Here is a 7,653-nt window from a genome sequence, read left to right on the forward strand (position 1 = left end):
CATCACTTGTCACGGTTAATGGGAGTATACAGTGTTATGGTACTACACTTATTCCACCTCTGTTACATCAGAAATTCACATCTGGAGTACATTTCCAGGTACCAGCTATCACACTGATCCTTCCTCACATGACAGCCTATTTGGCACATTTAAAGAAAATGAAGGTTACTATAGGGTTCACACATGATATAGTACATACCCTTTTACAGAGAGTTCACAGTGAATTACTACGTGTTGATTTGCACCCAGGTGATTTTCCCCAGTGGTTAACTACACTAGGTGAGTCATTGAAAACTTTTTGGCCAATGACAGGTAATTTTTTGACAAAGATAGGCACTAGCTTACAATCTACTGGTAAAAGTATTTTTAGTGGACTGGGAAATGCGTTTGGAATCCTAGGTTATTTAAAACCACTATTGTTTTTTATTTTAGGGATAATAATCCTTGTTATTTTGCTTCGTATTTTCTCATTTCTTCCGAAGATGAAGATGAAGAGGCGTTCAGCTTAATCACATTTTGCTTTATAGCATATATTCTTATATTTTTACCTAGATACTAATATACTGTTTTAAGCACACAGGTCAAATCTAACCTGCTGCAGTATGCTTTGTTGCAAGGACACAGACGAAAAGAAAGATACTTCACAGATCTTGCGTCTACCACGTTCCTATCAAACCTCCATGAGAATGTACTTAGATGAACTGGTTTTGCCACATCGGAAACCCCGCAAAGTGCATGCAGTTCACGATACGATGAGAGACTTTATGTATCAGGACTCTCTTGCTTCCTCTGGACCGTTTTCTGTTTTAACACCTAATGGGACATTGCTACCGCGTAGCCTGCTAATGTTATGTAATTTTGGGCAAGTGAAATCTTTGCTATCTCTTGGTGATCAACCCAACTTCAAGTGTAGAGACATTCACCGTCAAATATTTCAAATGTCTTTTTATACAATTGAAGAAGGTCATATTAGCATTGTCAGCCACGGGTCATATAATTGTACCACTTTGTTTGCATGTTCAGGTAATAAACATCAACATTGTTTTGGTGCCCGTTGGAATACTACGCTCTTGAGTGTGTATGAAAGCCAACATCAACCCGCTTTACAATTGGGTGATTTTTACAAATTGATACCTTCCCATCGTGGAATAACTTGTGCACATATGCGCAGTTGTGGGTGTTTTGGCGATCAGCCACATACTCCTATGAGTTCAAGCTCATCAACATCAGAGAGCTGTGACACTGTCTTCCAATAGTACACATAATGAATATTTTCTGCTTTGATAGTTTTTTCCTGCATTTGCAAAAATATGATAATTATGTGTAGGAGAGGGTGTTATGGATTACAGGTATTTTCTGGCATATAACGCATAATGAATACAGGTCACAGGTACATATATACGTAGTATCATAGTAAGGCCTAGTATAGCTTAGAATATATTGTTAAATTCCTGGTTTTCTTGTCTTAGAAATAATAGCTTGTTTTGCTCAGAAGTGGCAGGATATTGGGACAGGTTACAAAGACATAAAAGGGGAACTTATAACGGTAAACACGCCGTGGTTTGAACAGTAACTTATGAAATATCCTAGGTTACTAACTGTAAGTCTTCTGACTCGTAAACATCCTAGGTTACTGACTGTAAGTCTTCTGACTCGTAAACATCATACGTCACAAACCACAGAGTATGGACACATGACACGTCACACACGTACGCAGTAAACAATACACTCTATATTAGGTTGGCCCGACTCCATGTTAGATCAGAGAGAGAGAGAGAGAGAACCGAACTTAAGTGTGAAGTCACACAGATGAGACTGGGACTGGCTGACCTGACATAATATCTTTTGGTTTGTGAGTATTGACAATGCATATCTACAGTAGTTATAATCTCTGCATAGTTAGGAATGGATTGGTAACATACTGTAACTGTTAGCCATTGGCTTATAAGAAGCTTGTTCTGATATTTCTGATATTTCTGAATATTGTTGTAATACAATAAATGATAAACCTTTTCTTATACAAACTCTGAGTACCCTTTCTTTATAAATAATAATCTCACGATACCCTCCATATATCATAATATGTGAGAGTGTGGCCGAGACTTTTTCAAGTGCAACATTTTGGTTTGTGTTCTCTGCTTAGAGCAGGATATAACTCACCATAAGGCGACACTTGATAAAGGAAGGTAGGTGATTGAACCCAGATTACTCCCACTCTGCCGATGATTTGCCGATCACACACAGGTGTATCGGCGTGCATGGCGAGGTGGTGTTAGGTTCCTCAATTAAACTTCTTGCTGAATCTGCCGAAGCAAGCATGTTTTGGATTGAGCGGCCCATTTAAAGGCAGCGTGTATATTTATTCATTCTCTGTGTTGTTGGGAGTGAGAGAGAGAGACACACACAGAACTGGCCGATTTGCATATTTCATATTGACTGAGACAGTTGTGGTGTATTGTGAGAGGTTTGTCCTGTGTTGTTTTGTTTACATCTTTGTCTTGTCAATTTGTAAGTGTTCATTGCGATTGGCTTTAAATTTCTTTTCTGTTCTTTGTGAGTGCTAGAGGTATGGCCGCAAGGCGTGGGAAGAGTGATGCTGGTGTGAGTGGTACAGGTAGTCATGTGAGTACGCGTCTGAGTGAACATAGGATTCATGGGAGTGCTGTTGCTGCGAGTGCGAATGGTTTTGCTGGGAGTATGAGTGGTGTTGCTGTGAGTGTGACTGGTGTTGCTGGGAGTGCAAGTGCTATTGCTGTGATTGCGAGTGCTGCTGGTGGCTCTGTTGCTGGTGCTGCTGGGGTGTCTGGTGGTTGGGTGGTTTCTGGTGGCCCGCTTTTGGAGTCTCTTCCATTGGAAGAAGGAGAGTCCAGTCAGCAGCAGCCAAGCTCTGGGCCTGCACGTATTCGGAAGAAACATGTCAATAACATTCTTATGTTATTCTTCTATATAGTTGCTCCTGAAGCTCATGTGTCACCTCACACTGAACAAGTCTCATCACGTGGCTCATCCAGCTCATCATCAAGCATGGAAGGAGAGTGTATGAGGTGCAGGACATCTAATGTGTACATTTCTAGATGTTATTTTGCCATGCTAAATAAATGCCTTTCACATGTAATTAACTTCACATCAATTATTGTCACAGAAAATGTAGTTTGTAATGACAACATGTATTGTGTGTGATGTACAGTAAACTATCAGCTAGGAGTTGTGAGGTTACAACTAACTTTCATTCATTCTTCTTTCACACTGAGTCGAAACATCATTGTTACTTCAAGCTAAATTTTAATTAGACACAACAGAAAACTTATGGAAATATGTTATGTGTTACACTGTGAGAACAACTCTCATTATATTGATAAACAACAGAAAGTTCCATAGCAGTTCACAATGTCTTCATTTATTTGTAGAAGCAGATGTTGCCACTGAAGGACAAATCCACTCAAGTGACCATGAAGATGTTCCCACTCGTCCATTAACCCAGCATTCAAGTCCTCCTGCTCGTGACACCTACTCAGCTATTGCAGCTTCTGAAGAAAGAATCTTGGTTGAAGAAAATCGTCGCCATTCAGAAATGATGTCAGTGCTTGAAAGGATGATATCACAGCAGGAAAGGATGATATCAAAGCAGGAAAGACCAATATCACAAATGTCATAACTAGAAAAAGTCATCATCCAAGTTCCTAAAGAAATACAAAATGTAAACAGGACATTAAAAGCAATAGTTGTGAATCTAAGCCAAGCTAATCAGTTGAGAATGAGTGCAAGAGATCAACAATTCCACTTTACCCCATCTGAGGATGGATCTTTATATGCTGCTAGTTTTTCTCCTGAGTCATCAGTTCTTCATTCCCCAGTTCTGGATGATACCGGTACAGTAGGTGCAAGTTCTGTGCAGGTCCCTGTCAACATCCAACCGCTAACTTCTGTTCAAAATCTGGAAGGGACACCTACAAATGAGACACGAAAAAGAAAGTTAGCCCAACAATTACTACTAACCAGCTTTTGGAACAAGATTAAAACACCAAAACAGGAAACGGCTCCACCATCAGTCGTGCAATGTTTACCAACTGGTTCACAACTGCCACAGGCCACACCCAGTGCCCCTGAAGTGCCACAGCCCATACCCAGTGCCCCTGAAGTGCCACAGCCCATACCCAGTGCCCCTGAAGTGTCACAGCCCACACAGTGCCCCTGAAGTGTCACAGCCCACACCTAGTGCCACAGAAGTATCACAGCCCACACCCAGTGCCACAGAAGTGTCACTGCCCACACCCAGTGCCACAGAAGTGTCAAAGCCCACACCCAGTGCCACAGAACAGCCACAGGCCAGTACAATTCATACAGTTAAGGCCAAAGTCATTGGCAAAAGGAAAAGGAAAACACAACAGCCAACAAGCAGGCCTGTGACTTGCTCTCAAAAGTATAAACAAAAATAAATAATCACATTCACTAAATGTGCTGTTGTCCTGGTGGTGTTTACTGCATAATATTTCATGCACACTGTGTGTATGATCATGTACAGATGCTTGAAAAGATTCTAGTATGTCCTTGTACACATGAAGGTTTATACATGTTCACTATCTGAATTAAGGCACATTTTATAACATATCATTATGTATAAATCATCAGTTTATTAATGGTACAACATTACACAGTTGCCATGTTTATATAAGCTGATATTCACTTAGATGTTGTTCAACATTTTATGTATGTGGGTTTGTTTGGTAATGTAGATAGTCATTGCATGCTAATATTATTTACATCCAACTTTAAATAACTATCTATATAACAGCATACATCTTGAAGTTTTGTTTTCTGGTGTATTAACTCTGTAACACATTACTTACCTTCATCTTCTTTCATACTTCATAATGTTGGCATGTCATCATGTATGAGTTGTGGTTAGAATAACAGATCTGTTAGTGTGTATTAATATATCTGTAGTCTCTATGGATATATACACACACACACACACACACACACACACACACACACACACACACACACACACACACACACACACACACACACACACACACACACACACACACACACACACACACACACACACACACACACACACACAGTGTGTGTGAGTATATATACATATACATATACATATACATATACATATACATATACATATACATATACATATACATATACATATACATATACATATACATATACATATACATATACATATACATATACATATACATATACATATACATATACATATACATATACATATACATATACATATACATATACATATACATATACTACTGAGTTAAGTTATGGTGAGTAAAAAAAGTGACAAAAACCCTCCACAGGAAAGCAAATATGCAAATATAGCTGTATGCTCATCTGCATGTCTTAGGCAGGTCTGCAACCCCGCCTATCCCCATTATCACCCAGCATACAGCACTTCCACTGCAGCAAGGGATTCTGGGAAATGACATGTAAATGAGCACACAGTGTCACTTTTTGCCTCAATAACCATTTTTAACATGGTTCCCTATAGGCTTAAGCTTGCTGCATGGTCACAGCTTTGAGCACAGCCAGGGTTAAGGTGCATACCCAGAAAACCACCCACAGACAGCTGTTTCGACCTTGATGGGTCTCATCAGTGTGGGGTTGATTTTACTGGGAATGCAAGAGAGGCTATGGGATAGGCTAAACCATAATACTGAGTTAAGTTATGGTGAGTAAAAAAAGTGACAAAAACCCTCCACAGGAAAGCAAATATGCAAATATGAGCATACAGCTATATCGCTTCTCGGCCTTTTGGCTAAGATCAAGTGTAGGGTCTGTCCTGTGAAGGATGGCCCTAGTTGCATCACTTGGTCTGGTAATGGGCTGAGAGGGCGGATGCAAAGTTGCCCTGGCTTTTTAATCTTGCACCCCAGGCTTGGAACACCTGGGGAGCATCACTTGCTGCACTGTGGATGGCTGTTTGGGCGGCGGCCTTCACTTACGAGCACTTGATCTGCACAGATTTTTTTGCACCGTCCCCTATTTTTCCTGCACTTTGGCCCCCCTTATTGCCTTCCGCTGAGGGGACAAGCCAATTATTTTTGTCACCGCCTGGCCTTGCAAAGTGCCAGGCGTGCACTCGTGCACACCCTTTTTGTGTTGTACGTTTGAGCACCTCCTGCACTGCATTGCACAGAGCACCGGAGCACTCGCACCATGAATTTGTTTTGTTTGGTGTTGGGTTAACGTCACCCCTTTCTTCGGAGAGTAAAGACTGTAGTGCTGGCTAGTGACCGCCAATCCCTCGGGAGAAGATCACGGTGGGTTAGTAGGCATCAGCAGAACACCCTAAAGACTTGGACCCTCCTGCGGCGTCTTCTGCACTAGGAGGGAACAGGATGGACGTCGGATTCCTCGGATGACGACGTCAATGTAACAACAGGAATCCAAGGCTTCGGCTGGAGAGGACTGTTTCTTGGTACGGACTGGCCTACTCTCCGGAGAAGACTTTGTCACATGTGGAGCGCACCTTGTCTCACTTGACCACGAGCACGGTTTTTGAGGTGGAATCACTTTTTTCACCACCCGGGCTAAAAAAAAAAAAAAAAAAAAAAGCTGTCTGTGGGTGGTTTTCTGGGTATGCACCTTAACCCTGGCTGTGCTCAAAGCTGTGACCATGCAGCAAGCTTAAGCCTATAGGGAACCATATTAAAAATGGTTATTGAGGCAAAAAGTGACACTGTGTGCTCATTTGCATGTCATTTCCCAGAATCCCTTGCTGCAGTGGAAGTGCTGTATGCTGGGTGATAATGGGGAAAGGCGGGGTTGCAGACCTGCAGATGAGCATAAAGCTATATTTGTATATATATATATATATATATATATATATATATATATATATATATATATGACTCTGCCAATGTTGTCAGCAAACAGGCCTTGTGTTAATGAGATATACATGTTAGGACAACTGTTTAAATTATGGGATCAGTATGATTCAGCCCATAATTCACTCATCTGTAGTAAACTTTGATATATATATATATATATATATATATATATATATATATATATATATATATATATATATATACACACACATATAAACACACAATATATATTTAATTATATATATATTTTTTTAAATATATATATCTATGTATATATCAAGAGAGACTAACAAAGACAGTCAAAGAGAGAGAGAGAGACAACCAGAGAGAGAAAGAGAGAGACAAACAGAGAGGGAAACACAGAGAAAAAGAGAGAGAGAGAAACAGACAAACAGATGTGTGTGTGTGGGTCATTATAGGTAAGTGTAAACAGAAATCTGTTCATTCTACCACTGTAGAAGATTTCACACACATTGTTATAGTAATTAAAATCCTAAACTTGTTTTGCACATGTTGATTGACTAAGCCGAAATAAAAGTTTTGTTTACTGTGAAAAAGAGTATCTTAGACAAAGATTTTCTGGCAATAATTGTAACACATTTCTAGTGGGAGAACACATAGGCGTATTACAGTGAGGTTATATTGTAACCTTGAAAGAAACCATGAAGATAACATGTAACTATTCACACATTCAGCAGACATCCGTATGCGCTCAACTTAGACACTCTACTGTTTAACAGAGAAGAAATGGCAGAAGCTTCACGTAAATCATACAAATTTATGA

General features: G+C 40.1%; 1 pseudogene; it reads left to right on the forward strand.

The window, feature by feature from the left end:
• Positions 1-5,774: 5,774 nt before the first annotated feature.
• LOC142494035 (U2 spliceosomal RNA) lies at positions 5,775-5,942 on the forward strand (annotated as a pseudogene).
• Positions 5,943-7,653: the final 1,711 nt, after the last annotated feature.

This window comes from Ascaphus truei, chromosome 4, assembly GCF_040206685.1.
Source record: "Ascaphus truei isolate aAscTru1 chromosome 4, aAscTru1.hap1, whole genome shotgun sequence".
Lineage (NCBI taxonomy): Eukaryota > Metazoa > Chordata > Amphibia > Anura > Ascaphidae > Ascaphus > Ascaphus truei.